Raw genomic sequence first — 19,167 nt, forward strand, 5'->3', positions numbered from 1 at the left:
ATTTGGCAAGAATCACAGATGCGCTCGTGTGCCTGCCTGATCACTGGTTCTGTGTTTTCCAGTCAGCAAAGGAGGAGTTTTTTTCTTCTGCTTAGTGACCCTGCTTGGAGGGTGAATGATTTCAGATGAAGCTTGCACAGCATACAGATAAGTTAAATATGCTGCATAAGGTTAAAAAAGTGAAAGGGCCCAGAGTTGGATAGTTGCTAATCTTCATGTGTAAGACGGAGGAGTTGACTTAGTCTGACCCTATGCCCCTGTCTATTAAATGCAGTCTCTTGATACAGTTCATTAAGTGAATTTCTGGCTGAGGTTACAATTTGAATGGAGAATACATTTTTAGTTTCTTAAATTAGATCATGCTTTCTGCACTGCTTCCTTTACTGGACCAGTGACTTTGCCTAGGATACTAAGATTTTGACTACCTTATTTACAGTTTATTCTTGACTGTCACAGACGAGTGTTTTAGATCGCTTAAATGTTCGACTTAACAGAGTTTGATGGCAAGGGTCACTTGGGGAGAAACAAACAAAGGAAAACTGAGTTAGAATCAGTTGTCCATGATTTGCACAGAGATCAGAGGTGCAAAAAGGTAAGGCAGACCCTCCCGTTGAGTCACGAGCTTCAGAATGAACTCTTGCTTTCTAAGCTCCTGATGGAGCTTAGGGGCAGCTAGATCCAATCCTAGTCTCAGACCTGGTCAGCAGTTTATATCCAAGAGATTCAAATGGTAAGGAAAACCTCCCATTGAGTCACGAGGTTCAGAATGGACCCACTTCCTTTCTAAGCTCCTTCCCAGAGAGGAGTCTAAGTGTGGCTGGATCCAGACTTAGTCTCAGGCTTGGTCAATGGTTTATGTCTAAAAGATTATATGTGCACAATCGATCCTTTATATCTCTTAGTTTGGATTTCAAAGTTTAGCATGCTATTAATCCCTTACTGATCTGTCCAGGCATCTGGCGTTACTTCACTCTGAAATTCAATCCCTTCTCGTTTTCCTGAAACAGACTCTCAGGCCTTGAGTCTTATAAAAATTAAATAAATTAATACAGTGGTACAGCAGCAGCGTCAGCTTGAGCTGGGTGCCCCTGGGCAGGGTGGGGAGTGGAGAAGGAGAGGAAGGACCTGAACAAAGAAATCCCTGGGCAATTATACCCTTACAGACTATTCACTTGCCCCTCACACACTCTTTGCACATCTTGGTCCAGCAGTGATTCTAGTCTAACACCTTCTGCCTCCTAGTTGGATTCCTTCACTGTCTCCAGACAGGCTGTTTCTTATCTTGTCAAGTTACAGGTGCTGTTGACGGCTGAAGCCTCCTTATCTTCTGATTCACGCTGGGTCTCCAGGCCCCTGTTTTGACTAAGTAGGTACCCATTCAGTAAATCTAAGTGAAAGTTTACAACTTGCAGCCTAAGACTTCAGCAAATCTGGCCACTCATGCTAAGTAAGTAAAGCTAAGCAAACGGCATACTAAATCACACATTATAACTTTAAGTGATTCACTCTGTTTAAAACTTACTTATTTAAGCTAAATGACTAATATTTCTTAACACTGAGAGGCGTCCGTGCTCAAAGGGAGAGTTGCCTGGTGTACAGTCCAGTTGCTGTCAAGGGAGAACTCAAATTGGGCTTATCCAGCAATCTGTCATTGGTAAAAGTTCTCATTGCTTAGAGGAGCAACCTTGAGAGATGTTCCAGCTCAAGAGGAGATCACCACCATGCAGCCGGGCTGCCTAGCAGGGAGAGCTCAAAGAAGGCTCACTTAGGCTGTCATATTTATGGGATAAAGTGGTTGGCTTGTAGTCAAATTTCGTACAATGGGAGAGGTATGCACGACTCCTGGTACCCACAACTTTCTTTTTTCTCTGTTGCTCTGCTCCTTTGTGGGTCTGCTAGAGGAGTTCTTGGCCCACCTACAGCTCAGGCCTTTACCTCCTTTGGAGCCTGTGCCAAACTGCTGCTGGTTTGATTAAAGGCAGTTGACTACATCCCTCACATTGACTTAGAAGATTGTATTTAGCAGGATACCTGAGATAAAACACATTGCTGTAGCTTCGATTTTTCCTCATGTTTTGGCTTTGTAATACCTAAAATTCTTATGAGGAATACAGAACTAACTCAGAATTCCCCCAAAGGCCATTTGTACCTTAATATTTACTTCAGTTATTTATGGTAATAGTGCCACTTGCCTTTTGCTTTGTTTCCAATATGTTAGATTTAATGCTTCGGAACGGCTGAATGGAAAAATCAATTGACATCTCCTGGTGCTGTAAGTTGGAGAAAAATAAAATGTAAGATGAGAAGAAACCCAGACTGATACATGAAGACTTTATCTGTACCAAATCAGGAAAATGTCTGCTTCAGAGGAAAAAGTAAGTAAATTTCTGTGTGCCAAACAAATGGCAGAACTCTGAATGGTGATACCACTGGTTTTCTATTAAGCTGACCAAACAAGTCAGACCAAGCTTCTGCTGTCAAATAACCTATATGGATATCTCTTAAAAATAATAATTAATTTATAGCACATTTTATTGATATCTCTGTGATACCCTTATCATCAGAGACATCTCTGGTTATTTGGAACTCAGAGTTGTTTACTATTTTTTCTGATAGTGAACAAAATAAGAAAACTCCACAAAGACTTCTCCATTAAGTGCATGGTTTTTTGTATAACACATATTTATGGCCTTCATAAATGAGTTGTCAGTTAACATATTTATTGTAGGTAGCCAGAATAATTTTTCAAGAAAACACTGCTGGCATGCACAAAGCCCAGTGAAAAAATCTTCAAGAAGGCAAAGCATGCCCGGCCATTTGACAGGAGCTGAACAGGCAGCCCATAGTGGGTCATACTTAACTTTCCATTTAATCAGCTTGGGTTGAAAGAGAAAAGACAAACAAAAAAACATCCCAAAGCCATAAGCAATTAAAGAAAGGGCTTGCAGGCTCACCAAGGAATCCAGTTCTTTCTTGCTTTTCTCAGAGGGTGATCTTCACCCTAAACATATACATACTTATCATCTTTCATGTACTTTGTACTACTTCTGACTCTCAAGAAAAGTATTGTATTTCTTTCTCTATACGGTACCACTCTGAATGAACTAACCTGTTTGATGTCAGCAATTATCAGTGCCTCACGCTACACTGAAAAGGAAGCTGAATTGTTTTCCAAGGTCCTCTTCACTACCTATTACACCTGATAAAAGAAAAATGCCCTTTGGGTCTTGCTTTAACAGTTTGTCCTCTCAAGTAATCTTGGACTCAGTAATCTCAAACTTCAAGGTTTTCTTGTTCCCTAAAGAACTTTTATTGGTATTTTAACTAAACAAGTTTATAAGGGCTATGGAGTTCCTATGTTACTGGTTATGTATATCAAATTACTGATATAAGAATCTCTGGTTTTAAGTAAAATTGTCAATTCTGAATGAAGTTGGAAGGTGTCAGCATAAAAAATTATTCAAAAATACTAGATAAATTAATTACATACTATTACTACTTAAACATTCAAATATTTTATTTTCATTTTTGTGAATATTTAAATATTTATTGTGCAAGTTTATTCAGAAATAAAAGAACAGTGAGTACCACTGTAAATACAGATTTGAGTGACATCAACCATTTTAAAATTATCCACAAAAATCTTAAATTCTGAATATAATGGAAAAGTCTCTAACACCAAAAAGCCTGTCCCTGTTATAAAAGTTCAGGTCCTCCACCAAGGTGGCAAAACCAGTAAATGTGACCATTCACACAATCTGAATACTCTTAATAAGATTTCTAAGTACAATCTGTTTGCTAATTATTGCTTATGCCAACTTGCGAAGAGAATGATAAAGTAATGTGATGGGTTTTCCCCACCCTCCGACAGCTAAGAGAACAAGATTGTTCTTGTTTTGCTCTTGTAATAAACCGATCACTTTCCACTATTCTACCTCAGTGTGTGACAAAATGTAAAGAAGGAAAACTTCAAGACCACAGTTCAAATCCAACTGTATGCTAGAGTAAGTGTAGTACTGTCAGAATGAGGTTCATTCAAAGGGAGACTGAGTGTGATCGGGTTTAGGTAGCTGACTGCATCCCAAATACTGAAGAGAGTAGGAGCAGCCTGAAGATAAATTATGATGTATTTATCCATATATTTCTTCTTGGCTTGGATATGGCCATGTAATCTAGACTTGGTATTTTATAAGTGGGAGAAGAATCCAGTCAAAGCAGTTGGGATCTTGACAGAGCATTAAGAAATGCTCTGGAGGAAGCTGGGAGAATTTGGGTCACTGCAGAATGTTGGTGGTACCAGCATGGAGAACATAAGGCTTTATATTTTCAAATTATGTCTAATGTGATGGAAAAAAAAGCTACACCCTCCCCCCCCCTTTAATTTCTTACATGCCTAGGTTATTATAAAAGGAGATAAAATTGATTGGAGAACTCTGATTAGGGGGATAATTTGTAATGATGCTTTACTCACTATTATAATTACAAGTCTAATTAAAAGACTTAAATATGGCGTATGTAAATTATTAATGAGGCTTGAGAATGCCAGTTAATGATGCAACTGACTGAAATAATGGGTGCAGCAAAACTGTGCATACTATAAAGAGAGTGGGGATGGAATTTAGTATATCCTTTTGATCTGTACTTGTTAGATTTAAGGGAAAGGACAATTTTCCCAGGTAGGTTTTGTTTTGTTTTTTTTTTTAATTTCTTCATGTCTTTAATCACTGCTATTCTTGTATATTTTGCTGCTTAGCTTTGCAGGCATCTACAAATATTCTCTTTATTTCAGAACATAGGAAAGTAGTCACCTAAGAGTGGGAAACTCATGTTATTCTTCAAGCTTTGTAAGTTCACTGTATTTTTCCTCCTTTTTTTTAATATTTATTTAACCTGGAGTGTAGTGTTCTTGCAAAGGCTCAAAGCAGTGATATTGATTAACTACAGAGGAGGCTATTTTGGTAGTATTCCATTCTGTCTTGGAGCAGGAAGCTCTGCAAACCTCTTGAGGAAGTGTCAAGCATGGCTGTAGAGATTTAAGTGCTGTGAAAAAAAAGAAGATTTTGTTATTGCTTATCTCAGCTGAACTGAGACTCTGTAACTTTTGAGATTTGTTCTTTCTCCAATTCCTTTTGACATTTGGTTGTACCTGCAGAGAAGCATAGTGCAAGTCTTTTAGAGGACTTATTAAAGCTTAATCCAAAGAACGCTCTTGTTAAGCAAAGTACTAAGGAAAGCTCTTGCCATTGACTTTATGGTATTTCTCTAGGACTGTTCCTTATGCCTGGAAAACCTTAACTCTGAAGTAGTGCTATTCTAGACACTTGGATTCAGCTAATGATTTCAGCTAATGTTGTTACTGAATGTTAGGTTTTTTTCCTTGCTGAGGGCCTTTGCTTTTACATAGAGGAGCAATTATTCTTTGCTGAGAAGTGCTGCAGTAAGTTTGGACTATGGTGTTTGTTTTTTTTTTCCCCTGTGCTGCATCTAGATTCTAACTGCCTGAATTCTGTTTTTGTTCAGGCTTTCCATTACTCAGAATAACTTGTTTACTTTGTTATGACTCTTTTAGGGTCCTTCTTGCTTCTGGGATGTATTTACCAAGACAGTGAATGTTGCCGACGTTTTATAAGGGTGTTCCACACAGATTTGTGTCACCTTTCGTTGCCTAGGGAGATTACCTGTTAACTCAGTAAAACACCAAAATAAGAAGATATTAGATCAAGTCAGTCATGGGTGTGTGAGACAATTACTGAGTTACTGACATGTCACACTTACTTCACAATTAGTAATCTTTGTTTGTGGAAGAACAGGAATCTTAAAGTATTTGGGGAAATAAAGTGATTACAAGTTTGTAACTGGAGGACAGAAATGTATCTTGTGGTGAGGCGCTCATCAGTCTGAGATTTATCATTTCTGATGTCTTTTAACTATTTTTTTCCAAAGGAAAGCCTTAACAATTCATCCAAAATGGGAGAGACAAGAAGGGGGAAATGAATTAGTGATGGGCAATAGCATATTTTTCACAATATTTGTGGTACACTGTTCAAGGACTTGGTGTAAATATTGCAATACTAGTAAAACTTTAGTGGAAAGTAGTTCATAGATTTTCAGAAGGCTGTGAATAAGGACATGGAAATATTTCCTCTGAACCTACCACTGTGCTGCTGTTTTTTTCAGCTTCATTCCGTGTCATTCAGTTTAATGCATGTATTTATGTTTTATTAAGTTTTCTGGTACCTGTGGCACTACCTATGTTCCTGAAAGTGTGTCCAATTCACTTTCTTTTTGCATAAAAGGGTTTATGTAATTTTCACAGTCTTGGGATATTTTGTACAGTGAGGGGCAGAACTTACATGGGGAACTGCACAAATATGGTCACTTGTTTCTCTCTTTCTCTTTGGATATAAATCCAGACTAAACCAAAGAGTTTCCTGGGTGCCTAGGTTTCTTCTCTAAGTAGGGCTGTCAGGTATCCAGTAATATCATACGTGATAGTGACATTAACAGCTGCTCAGGACCTAAAAGGCAGTGGGACTAGAGGGAAACCTCTGCTTCCTACCCTGAAGAACATAACCATATTATTAATGGAACATCAGTTTTTTCTTTGGCTGTTTCTCTTCTCCAATCTGAATGACTCCTCTCAGCTAAGCTGTTTCCTCCTCCTTCCACCCTATGTCACTTTCCCTCATTTTCCAAACACTTTCCCCTGCAGCTCCTGACTGAACTTACGAACTGGCATATCTGCTCTTGGCTTCTGTCCTGGTTTAAACCCAACTGGTAACAAATCACCATGAAGCCACTCGCTCACTCCTCCTCCCCAGCCCTGGTGGGGTGAGGAGAAAGTATAAAGAAAAGCTTGTGGGTCGAGACAAGGACAGGGAGGGATCACTCCCCACTTATGGTCACAGGCAAAAGACACGCTCAACTTGGGGAAGAAACAAAATCAATTAATTTACTACCAGTCAAATCAAAACAAGGGTACTGAGAAGTGAAACCAAACCTGAGAACCCCTTCCCCCCAGGCCTCCTGCCTTCCTGCCTCAACCCCACTCCCACTTTTCTCCACCTCCTCCCACCCAGCAGTGCAGGGGGACAGGGAATTAGGGTCCGTTCATCACACGTTGTCTCTGCTGCTCCTTCCTCCTCAGGGGGAGGACTCCACATTTGTCCCCTGCTCCGCTGTGGGGTCCCTCCCGCGGGAGACAGTCCTCCACGAACTTCTCCAATGTGAGTCCTTCCCATTGGGCACAGGTGGGCATCTGCTCCACTGTTAACCTCCGTGGACTTGCTGCCTGCACAGGGCTTTCTCTCGCATCCCGCTCTCCTCCCCCGCTGCAGGTTCCCCTTCTTCAACTGTTCTCCCAGAGGGCTCCCGCCATCGCTGACGGGCTCGGCCTTGGCCGGCGGCGGGTCCCACTGGGAGCCGGGGAAGCTTCTGGCAGCTTCTCACAGGAGCCGGCCCTGCGGCCTGTCCCCCAAAATGCCACCACACAAACCCAAAACAGCTTCCGGCTCTCACATTTCAGCAACACATGGGGAGTAACGAAACCTGTGTCTACCAGATTGAAAAGTGTCATTCACTTACGCTATTTTGCCACATTTATGCTGCCAGTGCTCTAAGCTCCGAGTGTGGTTGGGACTGAGATGGAAGATATGGCTGTGAGAATGATAGGGCTACCTCAAGTGAATCTGCTCTTTCCCTGTTCAAATCTGTTGTTAATAGTCAGGTCACTGTCTTTGGAACAGACTAAATGCAATCTAAACAATAAACTGAAAATAGCAGCGTTAGCTTCTGAAAGCCTACAAATGAGCAACAGCTTTTCATTGTTAAACAGCTATAGGGACATTATTTTCTCATCTTTCTTCTAATTTTCTTTCCATCTGCAGATTAAATGTCTGCCAACTGCTATTTAAACGACATGGGTAATATCCTGACTCTTGAAATCAAAATTCCCATTAACAACCATGGGACCAGAAAAGCTGTTGCTCTGTAAGCACATCTCTTCTTTTCCTGTGCACTCTCCTTCCTATTCTAAGACATTCTTCATTCTGTTTTCACTTCCTTTCAGACAGTTCATCTCTTTTCTCCCTTTGATTGATTGATTTGCCTCAATCAACGTGAATTTTACTTGGTTCATAAACTCAGCTTTGCTCCTTACATATGCTTTTCACTTTCTCAACATTATCACTGTTCTGTGTATGAGAAAGAGGAAGGTGGACTAAAAGAAAGTCTGTAGAAAGGAAGAGGAAAGGACACAGTGAAGGATGTTTTCCTTTCCCTGCCATTTGAACCATTCTGTCAGCTATAAGGCTGAGGTTGGCTTGGAAAATCAAAGGAATTTCCTCACCCAGGACAAAGCATTTTTTTCAGAAAAACAACTTATATCACATTGCAAGCACACATGGAAAGAAGAACCTTCTGAAGCAAATAGTAATTTCAATACTGTCAATCAAAGCCAGCAAGAGATACATTTCTGTAAGTAATAAACTGTTATAAACAATTCTTGCCTGGTGTTGTATTTGATTAGTTTACAACAGTGGAGGGGTAGAGAGCCCCTCAGACTGAGAGCCATGACCCTGCAGAATGCTTCAGCAAATGGGGAAATTCAATTTGGAACATGGATTTGGAAACACTCCAATCATTTAAGTTCTGAAAACTAAACTGACACATTATATGTATTTCTAAGGGGCTACATAGATTGATCAATTAGGAGTAGATGAGATCAGTCTTTCTAAATGGATGTATCAAAAATGTGTGTGATAGAATACCGCTGTGATTAAAGCATCCAGGGATATCATCACCTAACCAACTTTCAAAAATTTATCACAGATGGTTTAAAGTCAAGAGGTATTCCTGTCTTGTCTCTTTCTATCCATGTCTCATCCAGACATCTCTCAGAAGCATTAGGATATTTTAGCAAAAACCATTGCATGATTGAAAAAATAAGTTTCAGTGCGGTTTTTTGTTGGTTTTTTTTCAAAATACAAAATTCAATGAAGTGTTCAATAGGCTTGCAACATGTTAACACATAATGAGAGATGCTGCTTCACTTTTAAGACTCCTAATCTGTTTAAAAGGGAAGCTGAGTTAGGGTTATGAAATGGAGATTGCTTCTCTGTGTAAGACTTTCACGTCAGGTGTGAAAGCAGAGTAAACAAGGTCAGTCCCATCTCATTTTCATAGGTTATTCCTGACAGTACTTGCAGAAGCTGATAATTTCTAGGGGCCTGTAAAGCAGATGTAGTTTCCCGTAACGAAAGTCCTTGTATCTCTAAAATAATACCTTCCTTACACAGAGTGCCTCCCTTGTAATATGTCTTAGGAAGGATGCAGCAAATTTTGCACACCCAGATACCCAGTAGTAGGAAGGAAGAGAAGAGGAATTCCTTGCTGGTTGTGTGTAGGCAATTTCAGTTTCTTTGTGTTCCTTGATAAAAGGAATCAAACTGGCATAGAAATCCATCCTTAGCATGTATTAGCAGTACTACTAGTCTATATGCTACCTGACATACAGTCCCAAATCAAAACTTCTTGGGTATCTGATAAAGTGAAATAGCTCATACTACAGAGGCTTTTCACTACGTTGTTAGTGGAGAAAATGGAGGCTTTGCATATATTAACTGAAGGTTTTATAAATGTATGAAGCAATGAGAATTCATGCATTCAGGTTGATGCAGAGAAAGTGTAAAAACAGTTAAGAAGTCTGGATATAGCAAAAAAATGGGAACTATAATATAAAAATCATATTCTTTTTATTCAAGAAGATGGGAAGGTGTTGAAAAAATTGATCTATTGTCTCCTTTCCATCCCTTTGCCTCTGCTTGCAACACAAAACAAATGGTTAATTTTCTAGGATAGTTTAGAATATATTAGTATTAAAAAATAACATGCATGGATTAACATTTGGCCATGCCTTTGAAAATATAAAGAGATGGAGACATTATCTCCTATACCTTCTGGTAACAGTTGTCTAAAAAGGGAAGAAACAGCAGCTGAGCCCCTAAGCTGCTTTGCAAAGGCTTGTGCAAAGACAGGTGAGTAGAAGAGGTTCAAAATCTGGGGCAGAGCAGAGGGTCTGTGGAGAGGTGATCTGGTATTTGAAAAGGCTGGTATCAGTCTGATAAACCAGAGAACTGTTCAATGCATGGTGCTTCATCTACACCCCATTTGGTGTGCAAACCACATACACCCCTTATTTTGAGGATGGAATTCCCCCCCCCGAATTTCTTTAGCATTAGTGGTTCTTCCAATAGCAGGAATTCTCCCATCTCAACCTTATAAAATGTTAAACTAAATTAAATTTGTGAGTGACAGGTGGCAGACTGAGTTAGGGAAGGGCGAAGCAGCACAGAGCAGAAGAGATGTTCTTAGAGCTTTCACCCTTGTTGCTAAGGAAACTGTTCCTTTTCTGTATGTTCAAAGTGCTGTTTCTAGCTAGACTGGCATCTAGATATTTGCTGGCAGACACACCATCATTTTCAACTTATCTCCCTCTGTGTAACCCTTGTTTGCTTTCTTTGGAAAAAAAAAAAAAGATAGGAAAGAAAACATACAGCAAAATTTACTTAGTTTTCTTAGACATGCATGATTTTCAAAAGGGATGTGATCTCAGTGTAGGGGATCTTTGCTGCTGCTTCAGCAGGACCTGTCAATAGTTGCCAGACTATTTATTTGACCTTTGTTTAACCCATCTTCTACAATATATTGCATCATATTAAAAGACAAATTACTTGCAATTTATTTGACGGGTGATCACTATGGACACTAATGTCACATAAAAGTTGAGTGTCAAGTATGATCCCCTCTATATTTAATGTACATATGAATGTATGCAAGCTCTCTCAGAATGCAATGGAACTATTCAGCAAATTAAAGTAAAACACATGCCCACCAATTTAAGGTACACTGGAAGGCTTTTTGGGGGCTCAGACTACCAAAACTAGAAGCTTATGATGGAATTATCAATGGCTGGATGTCTGTGGCTCAGTATCTCATGTCAGCCAAGAAGGCCACCATCACTGAGGAACTGCAGAATGAGGACTGTGTCATTGCAGTGCTCAAACCGATGTCCTTCTCATGATGAGTTTACTCTTTTCAGATCAGCTCATATCTTTCATAGTAGGCTGTTTGTGTGAGATTTCTTTTCCTCTTTGTCCCTATTCTTAAAAAGTATTTTTTGTCTTAATATTTGAAATGGAGATATTAGAATATCTAGGGTTATGTATCTTGCTCTTCATACTGAATATGTACATTATTAATGCAGTGATTGGCAGGGGCTAGTAGTTTTCTGTGGATTTTGGGCATACTGCTGAACCCTCTGAGGTTAATGGCAAAACTCCAATGCACAATATTTGCCATTCAACTGCAGTTAAATGTTAGTATTTTCAGCAGGGATTTGCTTAGGGAGAAACCTCCCTCAGGTTTCTCTGAAAATCTAGCCTCTATAAAGATTATTGAATATTTCTTTCATTATTTGAAGCAGTATGTTTAAAGAAGACAGTGACTTGCTAACAGAAATTTGAACATTTTCCAACATCTCTTGATACTTGGTTTCACCTGGAATAACCGTCAGAGCTGGGTCTGTGGTTTTGAGCAACTCTAAACCAACTTTCTCTGCATATGCTTGTATGGCATGCAGTCATGTCCCCGTGAATGTATACTTAGTGTCCTGAATGCATCTACACATGTTACGAAAACATATTTTTAGTATGTGTTGCTTACACAGAAAATTTAGACCCAGTCAGGAATTTTTTAGGTGTGTGCTACTGGCAAGAAACAGTGAGTTGTGAAGCCAAACATTTCCTGAAAATGCAAATGCCTTTGATGAAGCTTGCTGGGAAGGTCTTTCAGGACTGGAAACACAGAAAATGGAAAGGTTCATTTCAGAAATTTGTGCTGCCCATAGCCTAGTGATTAAGGCTGTCTGCTGAGATGTAGGAAACTTGCATTCATTGTAGTGCTCTGTCTGATGCTCAGCAAGAACTGACTAACAGCTTCCTGAAACTCAGTTGCCTTATTGCTGAGCTGAAGACTCAGGCTTTGTCTCCTGATGGAGCTCTTCGACCACGAAAGCATCTAAACAGTCATTAACTCTAAAATGGTGATTTTTAGTCTCCTGATGCTAATACTAACATTAATAGTTCTGAGCCAGATTTAATGTGAATTTAGCCCTGAACACCACCTGCCGCTCTGTAGTGTCAGTTTTCTGCTGCTGAGGACACTTACTATGTTCTGTGAAAGCCAGGGTCCAACTCACACTGAAGACTAACCCATTATGAACGCAGAACCACTTCAGCAGAGCAGACTGAAGAGCTGCTCCCAGCACAGCTCTCCAAGTTTAAGGGCAGGCAATCTCTTTTTCTAATTCAGTGAAAGTGGTGTTCTACCTTGCTGATTCCTGCCACAGTATAGTCTGCTTTGTGTTGTCTGGGGACTGCTCATTTTCTTGTGGGATTTATACACAGAAGAAAAGTCATAAATGGGAAGAGATAGGAAATAAAATATTGGGGGGGGGTGGTGGTGGTGGTAGAATTCTCCTTTGCATTTCTAATTTAAGAGTTCAGTTAGTCTTCTGCATGGCTGGCATTTCAAGTAGTCAGATGTGGGGGCATTTCTCATCTCCTAGGTCTAGCTGTACAAACTCTCCATGTCCTGAATACAAACTTCTTGGACATTTGATGCTTGCCATCGATCTTCTTCCGCTCTTTTAATGTAAGGAAGTCTAGATACCTGTCTAGAGATAGAAAAAGTGCACAGAAGCCATGGTGCGCTCAATCTATTCAACATCAATGATTTGGGGACCAAGGCTGTGGACCTCACTGACCGAGAGAATCTGCAGTTTAGATGGAGCCCTTAACTTTTTGTCCATGCTTTGTTGAGGTCAAGATGCATAACTCAAATTCGAGACAGTGTCAGACCGTTTAGACATGGCAATAACTAACTTTGAAGTCCTTTTATGGATTTATTGTTAAGTCAGTTAGGTGCTTTTGGAAATGCCACTGCATCTTTCAGATTCATCTAAAATTACATTCCCGTGACATTTCATGGAGCTGGTAACATTTACAGTGTTATAAAGCTTGAAGAACTTTAACTTTGCAGATGTGAAATCTTCCAGAATTGTTTTCTATTATATACAGAGAGAAAGAGATTTTCTTTTTAAAAACAAATATATTTTTGGGCCATGCATTTTCTAGCCTTTCTTCCAATGAATCTTCCTAATACTTATTTTGGCTTTGGGGTACTCAACTGTGTCATTGGTGGGTGTGGTGGGTGGACCCTGGCTGGACGCCAGGTGCCCACCAAAGCCGTTCTATCACTCCCCCTCCTCAGCTGGACAGGGGAGAGAAAATGTAACAAAGGGCTTGTGGGTCGAGATAAGGACAGGAGAGATCACTCACCAGTTACCGTCACGGGCAAAACAGACTCAGGTTGGGGAAAATTAACTCAATTTATTACCAATCAACCAGAATAGGGTAATGAGAAATAAAACCAAATCTCAAAACACCATCCCTCCACTCCTCCCTCCTTCCCAGGCTCAACTCCACTCACCATTTTCTCCACCTTCTCCCTGCCCAGCAGCGCAGGGGGACAGGGAATGGGGGTTGGGATCAGTTCATCACACGTTGTCTCTGCCGCTCCTTCCTCCTCAGGGGCAGGACTCCTCACACTCTTCCCCTGCTCCACCGTGGGGTCCCTCCCATGGGAGACAGTCCTCCATGAACTTCTCCACCGTGGGTCCTTCCCATGGGCTGCAGTTCTTCACAGACTGCTCCAGCGTGGGTCCCTCCCATGGGCTGCAGTCCTTCAGGCACAGGCTGCTCCAGCGTGGGTCCCCCACGGGGTCACAAGTCCTGCCAGAAAACCTGCTTCAGCGTGGGCTCCTCTCTCCACAGATCCACAGGTCCTGCCAGGAGCCTGCTCCAGCGTGGGCTTCCCACAGGGTCACAGCCTCCTTCGGGCATCCCCCTGCTCCAGCGTGGGGTCCTCCCTGGGCTGCAGGTGGAGATCTGCTCCCCCGTGGACCTCCCTGGGCTGCAGGGGGACAGCCTGCCTCACCAGGGTCTTCCCCACGGGCTGCAGGGGAATCTCCGCTCCGGCGCCTGGAGCATCTCCTCCCCTCCTTCTGCACTGACCTGGGGGTCTGCAGGGCTGTTTCTTTTACATGTTCTCACTCCTCTCTCCAGCTGCCATTTCCATCTGTCCCAACTTTTTTTCCCTTCTTAAATCTGTTCTCCCACAGGCGCTGCCCCCATCGCTGATGGGCTTGGCCTTGGCCAGTGGCAGGTCTGTCCTGGTGCCAGCTGGCATTGGCTCTGTCGGACATGAGGGAAGCTTCTAGAAGCTTCTTACAGAAGCCACCCCTGTAACCCCCCCCGCTACCAAAACCCTGCCACACAAAGCCAATACAGTGGGAGGTAGGAAATCTACTGAGAATGATAATTAATCTCCACTACTTCTGTATTTTGCACAATATTAATTAAGATAACATTTTAAATTATTACCTTGACCAATTGTAATGCATGTCTTGTAAATTGTACATAATATGCAGAACAAAAGACAAAACTTGAGTTTCAGAAGAATTCCCAAATAGCTATATAGTCAAAACTACTAAAGTCAAAACTGATGCATGGCATGTAAATAGTTCGTAACAGTAAGGAGTTAAGCATGCTTCATTATTAGTTCATATAATGAACTAAGTTGTGTATAAACAGATCACAACAGATCACAGCTCTCCACAGTTGTCATATGTTATACATGAAAAGGATATTTTCCAAAGAAATTATTATAAACAGAATGTTTGGTCCAGCTCTGTTTATTTGGCCTCTAGTTTCAATACAATATAATAATGAGTCCTAAATATGTGCTATACCCTTCACAGTTTATACTACGCAATGAAGGATGGTTTTGATCCACTGTTTGATCCACCTTCATGCACTAGAAAGAAGAAAGCCCTGTTGCTTTGACTAAGAAAAATTGAGAAGGTATGGCTTATTAGTTATATCACAACCATGTATAAATACAGTTATGTTGCTTTTGAGACATGAATTACTATCTGTGTGCATAAGGTGAAATTTTAGAAGGGACTTGTGTCTTTGGGGAAGGTGCTACTGAGGAACAGGTATGGAAATTTGATTTGTCTTGAGAACCTCTCTTCAGTGACCCATCATCAAACAACATACCACCTTCTTGCAAAGCTTTTCCCTCACTTGACATCTGATGCAGCTGAATAAAAACTCAAAGCTTTTGTTATTAGACCGATGTACAAGGTCATACCTTTTTTTATCAGTAGCTTAAATGAAAGTGTTTTTTCACAATCAGTAGTGCCTACAGTTTGAGACGTCTTCCATGTTGTATACTTTTCACAAGCTGAATGAATGCAACACAAGTCTCCCACTGGAATCGATAGGCATAATTTTCTCTTTTTGCAGAGCAGTAGTCAGACATCCGTCATTCATTCAGGTATTAAGATTGTGTGTTTGTCAAGAGTACTAGCCAAAAGGGGACTTTGCTGAATGCCAGATGGTTGTTTAAAATCTCAGGATTTGAAAACTGGTCTCACCAGCTCATAGCAGTAAGTTTGCTAATGTACAGCTGTGGTCACATTAAAAGATACAGAACTACCATCCTTTGCCAAGTTTTGTACATTTTAGAAGAATGTATGTTCTCTGAAAAACTAATCTCTAGTAATAAGTTTTAATCTTAATTACTGGAAGGCAGCAGAGATTACCATCCGTAAGTTAGTGTTTCATAATATATGTATTTGAAACTACCAGTCAGGAAGAATATTTTTGTTTACATCTCATTTCCTCCTTATGACACAGAAACTTTCTTGATGCTATTGGCATATTATATTTGACTGACTGTCTAATGGTTCATGTCAGTAATCAGGTGGGGGACACTGGATAACGAAAAGATGCAATTGTAAAGCAATCTGCAAAGTAAACTATGCAGTGAGATGTCTGTGTGACTGATTATATATTTACATTATTAAAAAGCTAACGCTTTAGCTGTCTCCTTATTTTTTTCAGTACCTGAGTATTTCATTGCTGTTAATAATATAAGAAGTAGGATACTGTAAATATGCAGAATTGTAGCATTTTAACTTAATAGGACTAATGAACTGCCAAGCCAAACATACAATTGCAAATTGATAGAACAGTGTGCAATTATTTCATGCAATGCTAGGTGAAACTCTCTAATAAGTAGAAGCTGATGACTGTGTAAAAGCTTAAAACTTTATTTGCATGTTCACATTGGTTAGTTAGGTATGTAAGTGAGCAATGTTAACTGTTAATTCAAACCTGGTAGTTTCTCATATGTTTGCTTTCCCTTTTCTCTTTGGTCTCTTTAGTCACTTACTTTGCTTCATTTGAAACATAGATTTTTGAGTTCCCAGAGGGAGATACTCTTGTTTGTAAGTGCATAATAAAAAAGGACTCTCAGACCATCTGAGCTGCTTAGCTATTACTGTTTTGTGTAATAATCATTGGGTAAATGAAGCAAAGAATTGGCTGAGTTAAAAGCAAAGGTGGAGGAGTCTACCTTGTCTCAATGGCATTTCTTTTTGCTTGTAACGTAATGACTTTAAAACTGATCAATTTTGTAACTTCAGTGAAGGTTCAAGGAGCTGGATAACATGACCTAATTGATTTTTTTTTTTTCCTATTGCAAACAGAATACTAGAAGAATGTGTTTAGGAGGAAAGTCAGCAGGGAAATGGCAAACATCCTGGAGTTTAGGGTCGAGAATCTCTGCTGTCTTCTGCTGCTTACACATCCGAGACAGCAGCTTTACTGTAGCTTGAACCCCAATAGGAATGAAGAAAGCTTTACAGGGATGTCTTGTAGAAAGACTATGGAATGGAGAAAGCATAGAGGAAGTTTTGTGTAAAGCAGAAAATAAGGGCCAGTGTGGAGGAGGTTTTAGGGAATGAGAGAGATCTGAGATGCATCATTGTGTGTGTTGGACAAGGACAGCCAGCTGCAGATCCAGAGGAGTCACGTTGTGTCAGAAGCACAGCTGACAAAATGTGTGGAGGATTTGGAGAGTGAAAAGAAATAGTTGTAACTCAGAAGGTGAACATATACCCTAGTGCCCATGGCATGTCCTTTTCCTTGCCTTACCCAGGGACATGTGAGCATTTGTCTCAAATCTGGATTTATTTGACAAAATCTAGAATTTTCAGGAATCCAGCAACCTGCTTGGCACCACCCACATCCTGAATTCCTGAGCACTGATATTTTGCAGATCAGCTCTCCAGTTCATTGCATGAGCCTTGCATCAGGCATACTGTGCAGACAGCTTACGCGTGAGTTATAAATCTGATGCATTCGCAAAGGATTACTCCACTGCACATGTTCATACCTATTTGTCCAGAAAATCCTGAACAGAAACACATTAACCCATGGATTAACAATAGTTCATGAGGATGAGTGAGAGATCCCAAGGCAGAAAAGAGTATTAGTAATGGATTTGATAGCCAGAACCTGAAGAAGGGGGCAACATACAAAGAAAAGTAGGCAGAAATCAGCTGGGCTATATCACTTTGCTTTCATTAACTACTGATGGGGAAGGAGAGGGGGAAGATGTATGGAAGGGAGTACAAAGAGGTTGGTAGGAAAGGGACCATGAGGCTTTCACAGCAAGGTGGTGCAAGGGATGAGTATGTCAGAAGCTGACATACGGGTACAATGTTAGTCAGTAAGCTGTTACTAGAGGGTATTTTCTGATGGCAGTTTGTTTAAGCCTAAGAATAAATAAAAGAAACTGCCAATGATTTTACTAGAAAGGTTAAAACAAACAAACAAACAAACAAAAACCCAGGAAAAAAGAAAGAAAGAAAAAGGAAAAAAGTATAAATTAAAAAAAAAATTATTAACTCTAGCTCTTCAAAGTAGTGCATTCTATTTTCTGGTAGGAGTATTTCCAAATTTTACTTCAACTATTAAAAATATTTTGATCTTGAAAATTTTGCAAATATTTTCAAATAACTTGTGACAAAATGTTTATGCTTGGGTGAAAGAAGTGGAATGTAAGAAGCAAATGACATAAGGAAACGGTGCCCTGTCTTTTGGTCAGGCTGAGCCCCATGCCACTAAGAAGCACCAAAGAGCTGAACACCATAGCTCTCAGCTCTGCAACTGTATAGGCCTATAAGGCAGTATTGCCATTGCTGGTAGCAGACCATAAGCTTTCTATTGCATTAGCAAGGTCTCAGTACTTAAGTTTGTCTGGGCTTTGTCTGCGGCTTTGTTTTACTTGGCTTAACTGTGACATCAATTTCTCTAATTAACTGGGTACCTGTGGCTAATTTTTTGGGGATTTTTTTTTGCTTGGTTGTTTGCTTTTTTGTTTTGTGGACTGTTTTTTTGGTTGGTTGGCTGGTTGATTGGATGGGTTTTTTTGTGGTACAACTGTAGCTTTACACAGATAAGAGCAGCAAGTAGGTTTTCTGTGTAGCGTGAGGTATTTACAAATCTAACACAATGATGCAGCACTGAAAAATACAGGCCTAGTTTGAGAGCAGATGGAGAAGATGGAGGACATCCTCTACAGGATGTAGAGGAGTAGAGGGATGGGGTTATAAAGGATGGGGCATAGGCTTGGCACTGGAGACACCACAGCTATGAGAAACTCACCCATGGTTGGTTAAAAAAAATGCAGATCTGGAGCCTGACAAAACTGGTTTTAGGGGTAATAAGGCAAACAAAAGAGTAGTAACCAACATACCTAAAAGTCACTATTTGTAATAAGTTGGGATGTAGCATGAAGTTGCAGACAAATGAGTAAAGCAAAAGTTGTATAAGCATTGTGGAAATTGTATGAAAGCCTCCAAAAGGATCCTAGAGTGAAGAAGAAACCACCAACACAAATATATTTCTTTTGGCAAAGGACCAGAAGCTGACAGCTTGCTCTAATGTCCCCCACCAAAATGCAAATGCCATCCTTAGGACCCAGAGGAGCAGTGGAAGCATGAGAATAACACCAGGAAAAGGGCAGAAATCAAGGACTATAACAATTTAAACTACATTATTATTTCTTTCTCTGTAACAGTTGGACCTGGACTAATAATTAGCAGACTCCTAAGATTTCAATTACTCTTACAATGCTTTCTTGGCTTTATACTTATGTATGTGTATATATATATATGCATATACACACAAATAT

The sequence above is a fragment of the Haliaeetus leucocephalus genome, unplaced genomic scaffold (assembly GCF_000737465.1).
Source record: "Haliaeetus leucocephalus isolate CR32 unplaced genomic scaffold, Haliaeetus_leucocephalus-4.0 Scaffold598, whole genome shotgun sequence".
In the NCBI taxonomy this organism is placed as follows: domain Eukaryota; kingdom Metazoa; phylum Chordata; class Aves; order Accipitriformes; family Accipitridae; genus Haliaeetus; species Haliaeetus leucocephalus.